Consider the following 15,869-nt stretch of genomic DNA (forward strand, 5'->3'; position numbering starts at 1 on the left):
CCAGTAATGCCTACACACATTGTCACATGTCTCCTGGGGAGCAAAATCACCACCCCCCATCCCCACCGAGTTACAGGAGAAGATTCTAAGTGACTCTGGAGGTTACATCTGGGTAGTAGGGGGCAGCTGCCTCAGACAGCTTCGTCCAAGGACCCATGAACCGCACCAAGAGGTCAGGAAGGCTGGCTGGTGCTTCTGGGGCCGAACGCCAGAGTCATTGAGCCACTGGCCCTAACAGAGCTCTAAAGCTCAGCTCTAGGGTAGAGTGAGAATTGAAGGATCTCGTTCGTGATATGCATCTCTCTTTCCTGCCTCCTTGAGTCTGCCACTTCACCTCTTCATCGGTATTTCCACCAGTCAACGGACAGAGGAAAGAAAGACCGAAGAAACTCCGGGGAGCCAACATTGTTATTTGCTTTAAGGGTGTGGGGAAGGGAGAGGGAAGGAACCAAAATTGCTTTTGTGGGAATTTCAGTTTCCTTAGCCATTGTCCTCTTATGGAAAAGGTCATTAGGAAGTAGCTTTATTTCCAAATAGTGACATATACCCAGGCCGGCAGCAATCCTTACCAAAAAGTTTCAGGAGAAGATGGTGAAATCAGAGCACTAAATGTTTTCTCCCAGACAACACAGCAGAGATTGATGGCTATTTGAGTAACTTCTCCATCATAATTCAGCCACCCATAAGCCTTTGGGTAAGATGGTGTTGTTATAAAGCCTTTGTCTATCAATGACGTTTTAATATCCCCTGACACCATTACAGAGTGAAGATGTTATGGGAACAGAAGACAGAGAGCACGCCTGGTCTAATAGCTTTTCTCTCCCACTGTTATTCAAACCACCCTAATGCGGGAACTCTCACATTTATAATTTTTTAGCAAAACAAAGCCTGCTTGCTGGGTGTAGAAACCACGGGTATGGGTGTGGGAAAATACACGGAGGAGATGCCTGAATGTAACTATGTTTCCACAGAGGTAGAGCCGTTAGATGAATTTGTCTTTATTGGTGGCCTCGGGGCACTGGGGATAATGAAACACTATGGCAGGGGTTTCTAGCAGGATTGGGAGAGGAGATTTCCAAGCGAATCCAACATCCTGGCCTTTGGAGCTGGCGAAGATAAATGAGTGACTGTTTTTGCCATATAAGACTATTCGTTTGCCATCGCAAAGTACCACAGACTGGGTGGCTTAACTGACAGAAATTTATGTTTTCACAGTTCTGGAGGCCAGAAGTCCAAGGTCAAAGCGTCACCAGAGTATAATTATCCTGAGGCCTCTGTCCTTGGCTTGCAGACTCTCCCTGTGTCTTCACATTGCCTTCCATCCGTGAGTGTCTAGGTCCTAATCTCCTCTTACAACGACACCAGTCGTATTGGATTAAGGCCCACCTAAAGACCTCATTTAACCTGACTTTTTTCAAATACCCTATCTCCAAATACAATTCCATTCTGAGGTACTGGAACCTAGGACCTCAACGTATGAATTTGGTGGTGGTGGTGGTAACACAGTTCACCCCACAATAGTGGCTGTAGCCCATATACACATCACCGAGTGTACAGAAATGCCAGACAGCCTTTACCAGCCGGTGTACCCATCTCTCGTTTGCTGCGACTGTTGGCAGATCACAGTCGCCCCCTTCTGCACAGAATTTTTTATTTTAAAATTTTTTTTTTTTTTTTCAACGTTTATTTATTTTTGGGACAGAGAGAGACAGAGCATGAACGGGGGAGGGGCAGAGAGAGAGGGAGACACAGAATCGGAAACAGGCTCCAGGCTCCGAGCCATCAGCCCAGAGCCCGACGCGGGGCTCGAACTCACGGACCGCGAGATCGTGACCTGGCTGAAGTCGGACGCCCAACCGACTGCGCCACCCAGGCGCCCCCACAGAATTTTCCTTGTCTGGGAACTTCCTTGGGAGAAGTTACGCATCCCCTCTGGCAGCCCACTGCAAATGACAACTGATAAGGGGCACAAAAGGCCAGTCCCCTTGCCTTAAGGTGGGACTGATCACGTGGTGCATTCACACTCTAGAGCTCTCTGTGGACCAGGCTGACGCTAGACTCCAGCTGAGACCACATCCCTGCTCAGCTCCTTCCCCTGCCCCCCTCCTGCTTCTCTTACTCCTCTTCTCCATTCACCCTCAATAAATCATGTGCACCTGAATCCTGTCTTAGCCTCTGTTATTTTATTTTATTTTATTTTATATTTTATTTTATTTTATTTTATTTTTTGAAAGAGAGAGTGCCTGCATGCGTGAGAGCAGGGGAGGGGCAGGGGAGAGGAGAGAGAGAGAGAGAGAGAGAGAGAGAGAGAGAATCCTAAGCAGACTTCACGCAGGGCTCGATGTGAGGGTGAGATCACACTTGAACCAAAACCAAGAGGCACACTCTTAACCAACTGAGCCATCCAGGTGCTCCTCAACCTCTGCTTTTAAAGGACTTATCTTGAGACTGAATTTCAAAGAAAGCACTCAAATGCATTTAACAGGAACATTCTTCAGAAGACAATTTAGTTGTTCTTTGATGATTCAGAAGATACTCCCTAACCATGCAGGGTCACTTGACTCTTATTAGGAACATCGATCACTTCTACAGGTGGGAGGAAATATCCCTGAATAGAGCACTCTTATGACTAGCACGGGCAATTACACATTTTGATTCAACAGCAGCCAGAACCCAATCTGGCTAGATCCAAATAAAGCCAGATCTGATGGCAGAGGCAGAGATCAGAATGATATCTCTGGTTGGCATCATCCACACCAACCATCACAAAGCGTAGTCATCACTCTCCCAAGTGGCGCTTCTTGCTTGGACAGCACTTCCCATCGTTCATCTCATTTTTTTTGGTTTATTTATTTTGAGAGAGAGGGAGAGAGCATGTGTGCACGTGAGTGGGGGAGGGGCAGAGAGAAAGAGGGGGAGAGAGAGAGAGAATCCCAAGCAGGCTCCACACTGTCATCATGGAGCCCGATGTGGGGCTCAAACTCATGAACCATGAGATCGTGACCAGAGCTGAAGTTGGATGCTTAACTGACTGAGCCGCCCAGGTGCCCCTTGTTCATCTCATTTTTAGATACATAGGCTGTTAGTGCTGGGAGGGTCTGTAGTCATTCCTCTAAGCTCTGTGGTGGGTTGGATTGTGCCCCCCCTGCCCCGAAATATGTTGAAGTCATAACCCCTGAGACCTCAGAAGATGGCCTTACTTGGAAATAGGGTCGTTGTAGATGTAATTAGGATGAAGTAACACTGGAGTAGGGTAGGCCCTAATCCAAAGCTCTCCACTTTTTCATTGCTTTGTTTTTGAAATCATGGGCAACGGGATTCAGAACTCGACAAAATATTGTGAAACTTCCCGACAAGTGGAAAGCCACTTTTAATATTTTCTATCACTTTTAATATTTCCCATCTAGGAGTGTAAAGATGGCAGGCTCCATGCCCTTGTGTAAAATGTCTCATCCTCCTGGAATAAAAACGATTGAAAGAATAAACAAAAACAAGACGGTAACAAAGTTACGGTGCGGTCCTTGGTCAGAAAATCAATGGAGGACACCTAGAAAATGCGTCTGGAGATTTGGAGAATGTGAAAACAAAGGACTCAGGTGGGAAGTTGGCAGTGCAGTTTGGTACAAGTACAGAGAGCTCTTCCTAACGTGTCCCAGGGTATATAGTGCTTGTTAGGTTCTGGCGGCAATAAAATGCAAGAGATGTTTTTAATGAGCCATGAAAGAAAAGATGAACTAGACAGAGAGTCTCAGCAGTAATGAGTTTTTGAATAAAACCAGTGTTTGATGAAAAGGAAAGCCCAAAAAACCTGTAGCCAGCAAGGATCGTCTGCTTTGTTTTAAGAAGGGATCAGAAAGGATTTTGGTGTGAGGGTCTTGAACATCCCATAAAAAACACATCCACCATTGTTTCAGAGGCTAGGTATTGCAGCAAAGAGGTGGAAATCAGAAGTGCTCCACTGACATAGCTTGCTGAATAAGGAAGTTTCTAAGAGGATGAGCATAAAAATCATTAGACCACACGAGAATTCATGGGTTACCTGGTGGCAACGTTTGTTAAAGGGCATCTAATTTAAAAGTAAGTTACACAGTTTTCCTCTAAAACAAGGCGAGTGTTTCAAATTTGGGAGCCTATTCTGGGAAGACAAATAACTATCAATAGAATTGACAAGTGATGGTGGAGGGTCAGACTGGCAGAAGGACAAGAGTAAATCAGCAAGACTCGCTTATCTCGTGGATGGGGAAGGAAGTTGGTGTCGTCAGAATTCACTGCAAAGAGATTAGAAACATTAACTGAGCCATACAGAGAAGTAAAATTGTGCACGAAATCTTCTCCCAGAGATACACATTGTCAGATGACAGAATCTGATCAAGTAAGGATTCCAACAGACCTTCTGGAAGCCTCTTTGGCTCCAGACTTCCATAATTTTGCACTGGAGCCAGAGGCACTTCATCACTCTTGGAGTTTATGATATGAAATATTATTATAGGTCCCAATACCCTCCGCCATGAACACAGCCTTCTGTGTCCCCTTTGCTTCTCCAGACTAATAGCCTTGTCCAGACACATTCCTGAACCTAGTGCTGTCCAGCTGTCTTTGGATTCAGAGGGACTTGAGAGACCTACTAACCAAATGCAATGTGTGGTCCTTGTGTGGATCTTGGCTCAGATGGACCAGCTGCAAAAGACGTTATGGCAACAATTGGAGAGATCTGAATACGGATCGGGTACCAGGTAACATGAAAGAATTATTGTTCGTTTTGTTAGGTAGAGTGGTATAGGGTTATGGAAGAAAAGTCCTTATTTTTAGAAAATAGAAATATGAAAGTGTTATGAAGTAAAATGTCATGTCTGTAATTTATTATAAATGCTTTGGCAAAAAATAGGAAGCAAATCTGGCAAAATGTTAAGAATGGTTAAGTTTAGGTAATGCATATATGGGAGGTCATTACACTATTTTTTTCTATTTTTCCATATGTTTGAAAATGTTCGTAATAAAAATTTTATAATAAACAAAATTAGTAAAAAAACAAAACAAAACAAAACAAAACAAAACATCTACCACCAAGGTGAAAATGATGGTTCAGCATTGAGAAAGAAAGCAAATATTTTTCTGGAATAAAATATATGGAGAGAACATTTTGAAAGTTTATATTTTACTGATCAAAGAAAAACAAGTGGGTCGTCTACCTCCTGCCTTACTTTTTAAAATTGGGGGAAAAACAATTGACCAACCAACCCAAAAAGGAAATTGAGAAAATAATTTCATTTACAATAGCAATAAAAAGAAGAAAATACTTAGGAATAAACTTAACCAAGGAGGTGAAAGCCTCCTATCCTAAAGACTACAACACATTATTATTTTTTATTTTTTACAATTTATTTATTTTTTAGTCAGAGAGAGAGCAGGGGAGGGGTAGAGACAAAGGGAGAGAGAGAATCCCAGGCAGACTCTGCACTGGAGTACAGAGTCCAACACGGGGCTCGAGCTCACAAACCATGAGATCATGACCTGAGCTGAAACCAAGAGTTGGACACTTAACTGAGCCACCCAGGTGCCCCATAAAACTTATTGAAAGAAATTAAAGAAGATGAATAAGTGGAAAGAGATCTTGTATTCATGGACAGAAGACTTGACATTGTTAAGATATCAATTCTACCCAAAGCAACCTACAAATTCAGTGCACTCCCTATCAAAATCCCAATGACATTTCTCATAGAAATAGAAAAATACATTCTAAATTCATATAGAATCTCAAGAAACTCAGCATAGCCGAAACAATTTTGAAAAGGAACAAAGTTGGAGGACTCACACTTCTTGATTTCAAAACACATTACAAAGCTACAATAATCAAAACGGTGTAGTATCGGCATTAACACAAATAGAAGAATGGAATAGAATAGAAAGCCAAGAAATAAGCCTTTGTGTATATGGTCAAATGATGTTCAACAAAGATGCCAAGAGCACTCAATGGGGGAAAGACAGTCTTTGCAACAAATGGTGTCGGGAAAACTGGATATCCACATGTAAAAGTATAAAGTTGGACTTTAGCTTACACCATAGACAAAAATTAACTCAAAATTGATTAAAGATCTAAATTTAAGACCTAAAACTGTAAAACTCCTGGAAGAAAACATAGATGAAAAGCTCATGAGATTGGCAATTATTTCTTGGTTATGACACCAAAAACACAGACAACAGAAGCAAAAATAGACAAATGTGACTACATCAACCTTAAAAACTTTTGTGCATCAAAGGACACAGCCTATGGAATGGGAGGAAATATATGCAAAACATATACTTGATAAGGGGCTAATATTCAGAATATATAAAGAACGCTTCCAACTCAACAACAAAAATTCAAATCACCCAACTGAGAATAAATATTTCTCTAAAGATAATATAGATGGTCAACAGGCATATTAAAAGATGCCAATATCACAAATCATCAGAGAAACGTGAATCAAAACCACAATGAAGTATCACCTCACACCCATTCAGATGTCCACTATGAAAAACAACACTAGAAAATAGTAAGTGTTGGTGAGGATGTGGAAAAATTAGAACCCTAGTGCACAGAGGGTGCGATTGTAAGCTAGTCCCACTGCTATGGAGAACAGTCTGGAGATTCCTCAGAAAATTAAACACAGAACTATCATACGAGGTAGCAACCCCATTTCTGAGTGTATATCTAGAATAATTGAAATCAGAATCTTGAAGAGATATTTGCACACTCATGTTCACAGCAGCACTGTTCACAATAGTAAGAGACAGAAGCAACCCAAACATCCAATGACAATTGAATGGATAAACAAAATGTGAGATACACACACACACACACACACACACACACACACACACACATTATTCAGTCTTAGGAAGGAAAGAAATCCTGGGACATCTGGATGGCTCAGCTGGTTAAGCGTCTGACTTTGGCTTAGGTCATGATCTCATGGTTTGTGAGTTCGAGACTCACATCGGGCTCTGTTCTGACAGCTCAGAGCCTGGAGCCTGCTTTGGATCCTGTGTCTCCCTCTCACTCTGTCCCTCCCCGTTCACATTCTGTCTCTCTGTCTCTCTCTCAAAAATAAACATTAACAAAATTTTTTTTTAAAAAGGAAAGAAATCCTATCACATGCTACAACAAGGATATACCTTGAGGACTTTATGCAAGTCATGAAAGACAAATATGGCATGATTTTACTTATATGGGGTATCTAGAGTAGTCAAATTCAGAGACAGAAAGTAGGTCATTCCCAGGAGTAGGGGAGAGGGGAAAAGAAGAGTTAATGAGTATAGAGTTTCATATCTACAAGATAAAAAATTCTGGAGATCCATTCACAACAATGTGAATAAACTTAATACTCCTGAATAATACACTTAAAAATGGTTAACATGGTAAATTTTATGTTATGTGTTTTTTACCACAATAAAAAATGGGGGGGCAAAACTTGGGAACAGAATTGTTGGGCTGTTTAAAAGCTTCCAAATGAAGTATTTCAGTAGGTTTTGAAATGAAATACTTTGTTAATATATATGAGAATATGGCACCCTCTGATTAGTCTGCAAAAACATCAGGGAACATAGTGATTTACTGTCTACATGTCACCATAATTGTTGGTGGAAGAGAGAAAAAGAAGTATCACAATTTAGGAGAGCATACCCAATGATGTCCTTACTACATTTACTTCTTATGAGGAATATTTTTCGATTACAAGAGATATCAAAAGGAAGTGTTAAAAGAAACAGACCTATGGGGCGTCTGGATGGCTCAGTCAGTTAAGTGTCTGACTTCGGCTCAGGTCATGATCTAAAGGTTCATGGGTTCGGGCCCTGCATCAGACGGTGTACTGACAGCTCAGAGCCTGGAACCTGCTTGGGAATCTCTCTCTTCCCCTCTCTCTCTCTGCCCCTACCCAGCTCTCGCTCACTCTCTCAAAATAAATAAGTAAACTTAAAAAAAAATTAAAAAATAAAAGAAACAGACCTACCTTCAAATTATGTTACACAAAATGTTGAGTCAACATTTAAAAAAATTAAAGTGAATTGAGTTATGTATAATTCAAAGTACTACTAATACAAATATTTTAATCAGAACTATTCATTATAATAAACAATTGGCCTATGAATACACTTCTTTTTTTTTCATGTTTTTTATTTATTTTTGAGAGAGACCACCTGCAGGGGAGGGGCCGAGAGAGAGGGAGACAGGATTTGAAGCAGGCTCTGTGCTGACAGCAGAGAGCCCGATGCTGGGCTTGAACCCACGAACCATGAGATCATGACCTGAGCTGAAGTCTGACGCTCAACCAACGGAGCCACCCAGGCTCCTGACCTATTACTAAATTTCTAAAATATTTATTAAGTATTTATTTCCTGTTTAGTTCATTCTTTAAAATTTTTTTTGTTACAGTTCCCGTATTTTTACTGATGTATAACAACTTTGGGGTCATTGCTGGAAAGTTCAGGAATTTATTAATATTCACAAATCCTGGAGACTTGTGTCCAGTCTCTTCCAGGAATTCTGAACCAGATGTAAGAATAGGCTATGGTAGAAGAGGAGGGAGAGAGAAAAGAGGAGAGGAGTCTGGGAGGAAAGAGAATGAGTTTGGTTTTAATCTGATTTTCAAGCTCTTCCAATTATTAAGAACAACACTATAGAGCTTTCCATAATGAAGGAATGTTCTAGATCTCTGCTGTCTGATACAGTAGCCACTAGCCATATGTAGCTACTGAGCACTTGAAATGTAGTTATTGTGACTGAGGAATGGAATTGTTTAAATTAATTTATTTTGAGAAAGAGAGAGAAAGTGTGTGCATGCATGTGCAAGTGGGGGAGGGGCAGAGAGAGAGAGAGAGAGAGAGAGAGAGAGAGAGGAGGGAGAATCCCAAACAGGCTCTACCTTCAGCTCAGGGCCTGATGCAGGGCTCCATCTCACAGCAAGAGTTAGATGCTTAACAAACTGAGCTATCCGGGCGCCCCCCGAGGAACTGGATTTAAAATTTTGTTTAATTGAGGGGTGCCTGGGTGACTCAGTTCATTAAGTATGTGACCCTTGATTCAGGCCGATTCAGATCGGTTCAGGTCACGATCTCATGGTTTGTGAGATCGAGCCCCACGTTGGGCTCCACGCTGATGGCACGGAACCTGCTTGGGATTCTCTTTGCCTTTCCCCCATTCATTCTCTCTCTCTCTCTCTCTCTCTCTCTCTCTCTCTCTCAAAATAAAGAAAAAATAAACATTAAAAAATTCTATTTAATTAAAATTTAAATGGTCACATATGGCTAATGGCTACTGTATTGGACATTGCAGTGCTAGAAAGAACCCACGGCCAAACATGCCTTAAATATTTAGTGACTGAAGGGAAATACGAAATGTGGGAGCCTGGCAATGGAGAGCTGCACACGTGTCAACATGAAGACATAAGCTGGTGCCGGGATGTAGAGGTGGCATAATCTGAATGATGTAGGCGGCTGAGTCATGCCAAAGGGCTCTTCCGTTTTCTTTTTTACCTTGAGGAAAGGTTTACAATTTCTGTGTTGTTGCAGAATGGAAATATAACTTATGTGTCACAACTTACCTGCCTACAAAATGTGTGTGTGATACACTTTTTGTCGCTTTAATCATATCTCATAGTTTCAAATTATTTTTTTAATGTTTTATTTATTTTTGAGAGAGAGAGAGAGAGAGAGAGAGAGAGAGCAGGGAAGGGGCAGAGACAGAAGGAGGTATAGAAACTGATCCAAGCTCGGAGCTGTCAACACAGAGCCCGATGCGGGGCTTGAATTTGTGAACTTCGAGATCATGACCTGAGCTGAAGTCGAATGCTTAACCAGTGAGCCACCCAGGCGCCCCTCAAATTATTTTTCCTTTGCCAAGTTGCAAGTGGGGGGACATGTGCCTCTTCTCCTTTACCCCATACTCTGGGTTTATAATTTCGTCAGTGCAAATGGAGGAACTTCAGTCTTCCTCTCTTCAGGGCTGTAGATGGCCACTAGATTTCAAGTTCTCTCTGCCCCTTTGTTAAACTTCCTCCTCCGAAAGATATCTCCTTAGATGCTGATATAAAGTTCCTTTAACAGCAAGCAAAATCTTTTGTTCCCCAATTAGAGATAAAGGTGTATGATAGAAATACTACCTGCCATCATACAAGAAACACACATGCTAAGAAAAAAATTCAATCAGTGAATTGAGGAGGCCCTCAGCTCCTTCCCTACGAAGGAGAGGTGGACTGAAAAGGGAAACCATTAGTTCCGTTTAAAAAAGGGTTCAGGGACGCCTGGGTGGCTTAGTCGGTGGAGCGTCAGGCTCTTGATTTTGGCTCAGGTCATGATCCCAGGGTTGTGGGATCGAGCCCCTTGTCAGGCTCTGCACTGAGCCTGGAGCCTGTTTGAGATTGTCTCTCTTTCTCTCCCCCTTTGCCCCTCTCCCCTTCTCTTTCTCTCTAAAATAAGAAAAAGGGGTGCAAATGGCAATAGTGTTTTTTTAATGTATATGGTGGGGATAAAGAAGAACCATATTTTCAGCATCATCATCACTTTGCCTTGAGCTAAATGGGAAGAACAAACTGGAAGCAGCTCTGGGCTGTGAGTTTAGAACAACTCAGGGGTGAGTTGTCTCTCGGGACATTGTAAATTCTTGGGGGACAGGGACCAAGTACGATATATTTCCCGCCTGCGTCCCAGTAGTTTCCAGCATGGTGCCAAGTACATGGAGTATAAGAGTCTGTTGGAAAAGTGAGAGGATATAACTTTTGAAAACCTATTTAAGTCCTGGAGCACTGCCTACGCAGTGAGCATTTTCTTTTCCCCTTGAACAAAGTGGATGAGAAAATTAACTGATTAAAAACTTCCTGGGCACGATGTTACCTCCCCATCTTTGCTCCTCACTGATGAGAACTTAGGCTGAAGAGCTCTTCTAGAGAGTTCTTTAGCAGCAGCCAATTTACTAATGAAAATCAGTGCTAACTATGCGAGCATTTTGGAAATTAAGATAAGGAGGATTTCCGTGTAGACTCAGATTTTTTCATTTGTCAAGGCAAGATTTATCATGGGAAAAATGATGACATTTTACTGAAAGACGTTAAGGAATATCTAAATAATTGCATATGTTTATGACTAGGAAGATGCAATGCCACACATGTGTCCCTTTCCCCAGAACGGAGCTATGGATACCATGTAATTCCATGCATTATTCCAATAAAGTCATCCTGGAACCCCAAAAGCTGATTTGAAAATTTGCGTGGAAGAGTCAAGAACCAAGCATAGTCAAGACACTCTCGACACAGGAAGGGCAAGGTGGTGGGGAGGTCCTGCTCTACTGCCTGTCAAGACTTATTAAAGAGTCGGAGCCATTAAGGCACTGTGATATTGTCACAGGAGAGACGACTAGACATGAGGCGCAACGGAAGGGCCGGAAACAGGAACACAAGTCTGTGGAAACCGGAGACGTGCCATGAGGGGCCATCGCAGGAGGAGGAAGGGATAGATCGGTTGACACATGGCTCCATGACCCCACGAAAGACTTGGTGCTCTATGCTTTCACTGCCACACCTGCAACAGCACTGCACCCAGTCTCGAGGGTTAACCGGCGTCACGTTTATGCTCTCCTCGATTGCTAACCCAAGTCCCTTGATCTGTAGCAGAACTAACTTACTCACTTTGCGATTTGCAGCCACTGGCCTTGAGGAGCGAAGGACCAAATGTTCCCAGAAGATAAGGCCTGACTACATTCGAAAACAGCTGCCACGGATGCCAGCAAGTCTGTTCAGGGTCATGTCCACATATGACTAACGACCTGGGCACTTGCTTCTTCTGCACATAGCTCCCTGCCCTTTCCCTGTGCCTTCCCCTTTGAAACCTTCCAGCTTCCCTTGGATGAGGAAGGTGGTCTTTGAGACATCAGTCCAGCATCTCCCCAGGTTTCCGGCCTCCTGAATAAAGCAACCCTGCTCTTTCCACCATCGCTTGTCTCGCAAGTGTTGATTTTCAATCTGCAAGCAGGCTAATCTTAGTTTGGAACCGGTTCTCTGGAAACACACTCGTCCATCACTCGGATGATCGCTGCTTTGTTCTCTTACTGTCTCTTCCACAAACTTGTCAATGCTGAGAGAGTGTCTAATTTTCCCTCTTTGCATCACCTAACACAATGTCCAGCACATAGAAGGGTCTCCCCAAGATTGAGTTCCATCTTCTATGAAAATTTGCCCTTTACTCCATGGGGTCACTCTGAGAATTAAGAGATGATTTAAGTAAATCTACAAGAGCCGTGCTTTGCATAGAGGAAGTGGCCTTAAATGGTCATCATAATAGTTAACATTTATTGAGTCTTACTATGTGCCATGCACTGCACTAAATTCATAAGAATTGTCCCAACTTACTGCCAGCGGCAATCCTATGAGACACGGGGAAATGGAGACACTGAGAAGTTAGGTACTTTGTCCAAGGCAATATACTGGAAGGTGGGAATTGAGGCTTTCAACCTAAGCAGACTGGCTTCCTTTTGGCATTCCAGTGTAATCTTAACCATTACATTATACTATGCTCCACACTAGGACCTTAGTTTTGTATAAAAGAAATATTTGTGGCATGGATGAGCACACAAAACGATCCTGAGTCTTCCATAAAATGTTAAGAAGCAGGGGAGTGTGTAACGTGTCTTTGGGATTTCCATTTTATTTAATCTTGAAGGAGCTCTTATTGGCTGGAATTAAGTCTAGTGTGGCCCACCTCATCACCACGTGTGCAGGAGAAAGAAGGTGTTGAAAGGTGACAGCACTCCCCTCCCCGTCCCCAGTCCCCGGGAGAGTCAGGACAGGCACCTGCAATTCCTGGCCACCGTGATGTATAGAGCTCCGTGTGTCTCTGGCCTGAGTGGGAGACCCTGTGAATGCGGGGCAGAGTGGGGAGGCCGGCTGGGTTGATGGAGATTCGTGAGTCAACAACAGCCTGGGATCCCTATTCCCAAATTATGCCTAAACCACAATGAGATTTCACTATACACCTATCAGAATACTTAAAATAATTTGTGATGGCACAAAATACTGCTGAGAATTCAGGAAAATTAGATCGTTCCTCCACTGCTGCCGGGAATGTAAAATGGTATGGCCGTCCTGGAAAACAGTGTGGTAGTTTCTTAAACTACAAGAACTATGCGATTACTGTAGCATCCAGCTATCGCACTCCTGGGCGTTTATCTCGGAGAAATGAAAACGTGTTCACACAGGAAGCTGCTCGTGAATGTTCCTGGCAGCTGTTTTTGTAATACTCTGAAAATGGAATAGCCCAGATGCCCTTCACTGGTTGACTAAACCACGGTGCATCCGTGTTGTGGAATGCTACTGAGCATTCCATACTGAGGGTCGAGGGGCAGCGGAGGCAACAATCTGGAGGAATCTCCAGACAATGCCGCAACCCTAAAGTAAACCCTGCTTCCTATACTGTATAATTCCATTTATGTAGCATTCTTGAAAGGACAAAATTATGGAAATGGAGAGGTTGCCAGGGGCCGAGGAAGGGATTAAGGATGGGAGGGGAGCAGGTGTGACTCTAAAAGGGTAACATCCGGGGCGCCTGGGTGGCTCCGTCGGTTGAGCGTCCGACTTCGGCTCAGGTCGTGACCTCACAGTCTGTGGGTTCGAGCCCCGCATCGGGCTCCGTGCTGACAGCTCACAGCCTGGAGCCTGCTTCGGATTCTTTGACTCCCTCTCTCTCTGCCCCTCCCCCGCTCATGCTCTGTCTCTCTCTGTCTCAAAAATAAATTAAAAAAAAAATTAAAAAATAAAATAAAATAAAATAAAAGGGTAACATCCTGTGGTGATGGGAACGTTCTGTATCTTGACTGTATCAATGTCAATGTCTTGGTTGTGATACATTTAAAAAAAATATTTATTGTTGAGAGAGAGAGACAGAGTGTGAGTCGGGGAGGGGCAGGGAGAGAGGGAGACACAGAATCTGAAGCAGGCTCCAGGCTCTGAGCTGTCAGCACAGAGCCTGACACGGGGCTCAAACCCACAAACCGTGAGATCATGACCTGAGCTGAAGTCAGACACTTACGCGACTGACCCACCCAGGTTCCCCTGCTTGTGACATTTTACTATACTTTTGCCAAATGTTATCATTGGGGTAAACAGGATAAAAGGGTATATTGAACTTTTTGTAACTGCATGTGAATCCACAATGATCTCAAATAAAAAAAATTTTAATTAAAAAGTAAAGCAGTCTCTCTGGGGCATGTGGGTGGTTCAGTTGATTGAGCTTCCAACTCTTGATTTTGGCTCAGGTCATGATCCCTGGGTCAGGGATCCCTGGGTCACGCCTGCCACTCATGCTCATTTGCTCTCTCTATTTCTCTCTCTAAAATGAAAAAAAAAAAAAGCAGTCTCATGTCTTTTTACCTTTGTATTTAATTTCTTTTTTTTTTTTAATTTTTTTTTCAACGTTTATTTATTTTTGGACAGAGAGAGACAGAGCATGAATGGGGGAGGGGCAGAGAGAGAGGGAGACACAGAACCGGAAACAGGCTCCAGGCTCTGAGCCATCAGCCCAGAGCCCGACGCGGGGCTCGAACTCACGGACCGCGAGATCGTGACCTGGCTGAAGTCGGACGCTTAACCGACTGCGCCACCCAGGCGCCCCAAACGTTTATTTTGAGACACAGAGAAACAGCATGAGCAGGGGAGGGGCAGAGAGAGAGAGAAGGAGACACAGAATCTGAAGCAGGCTCCAGGCTCCGAGCTGTCAACACAGAGCCCGACGGGGGCTCGAACTCACAGACCGCGAGATCATGACCTGAGCTGAAGTCGGACGCTCAACCGACGGAGCCACCCAGGCGCCCCTATATTTAATTTCTTTAAACATATACATAGTTTTACATAAATGTACAGAGTTTATGTCAAACGCAGTCTTTTTTCCTTTTTTTTACTTGCCCCTTCCCTTCTTCTTTCTCAGATCTTTATCCACATCCTTCTTCTCCCCCGCCTTAATTGCTGTTAACAGACTAATATGGAAAGGAGGAACCACAGAAAATGTTAGTGGAGAAATGATAGATTGGGAAAAATGTCGATAATGATATTTAATATTAATATTCATTAAAATTCAAAGAGGTCTTACAATTCACGAGGAAAAGATCAAGCACTCACCAGAAAAGAATGGACAACGATTTAAAGAGATGATTCACAGAGCATCAAATTTAGATGGTCAATTTGCATGTGACAAGATGCTCAAACTCACCAGCAGCCACGGAAATACAAATTAAGGTAAAAAGTATCACTTTGTATCCATCAGACTGGGGAAAAAAAACCCATTACTGGCAGGGATGTGAGGGCAAAAGGCACTTTCACTCATTGCTGTGGACATGTGCATTATAAACAGCCATCTGGCAACATCTATTACAATTAAAAAGTATTTATCCTTTAAAAATTCATTGAGTCATGCCCTGAAGAGTTATGCACTTCACTGAAATACATCTGCTTTCACCCAGTAACACTCTCCTAGAAGTCTGTTCCATGAACTAAAACCACCAGTCCATACAAAACAGAGGTGTTTATCACAATGTTGTTGGTTATTGCCAGAAGAAACTGGGGATACAGAAAATGCTCACAAATGGAGGCATGCTTGAATATGGCAGAGTCGCACTGATGAATATTGTGCTGTCATTAAAAGGAGCCGATCATGGGAATGCAAGCTGGTGCAGCCACTTTGGAAAACAGCACGGAGGTTCCTCGAAAAACTAAAAATAGAACTACCCTACCACCCAGCGATTGCACTAGTAGGCATTTATCCACGGGATACAGGTGTGCTGTTTCTAAGGGACACATGCACCCCCAAGTTTATAGCAGCACTATCAACAATAGCCAAAGTATGGAAAG

At 43.0% G+C, this 15,869-nt stretch overlaps 1 long non-coding RNA gene across 2 annotated transcripts; it reads left to right on the forward strand.

The window, feature by feature from the left end:
* The first annotated feature begins 233 nt into the window (after window positions 1–233).
* Window positions 234–11,956, forward strand: LOC115510315. Of its 2 annotated transcripts, none has more exons than XR_003967668.1 (4): window positions 234–1,324; window positions 3,408–3,596; window positions 4,545–4,733; window positions 11,123–11,956. It is a non-coding gene; the product is annotated as an uncharacterized LOC115510315 (long non-coding RNA). The 2 variants fall into 2 exon arrangements; XR_003967667.1 differs by having other exon boundaries at window positions 11,675–11,956.
* Window positions 11,957–15,869: the final 3,913 nt, after the last annotated feature.

Source organism: Lynx canadensis, chromosome A3, assembly GCF_007474595.2.
Source record: "Lynx canadensis isolate LIC74 chromosome A3, mLynCan4.pri.v2, whole genome shotgun sequence".
Taxonomy (NCBI): domain Eukaryota; kingdom Metazoa; phylum Chordata; class Mammalia; order Carnivora; family Felidae; genus Lynx; species Lynx canadensis.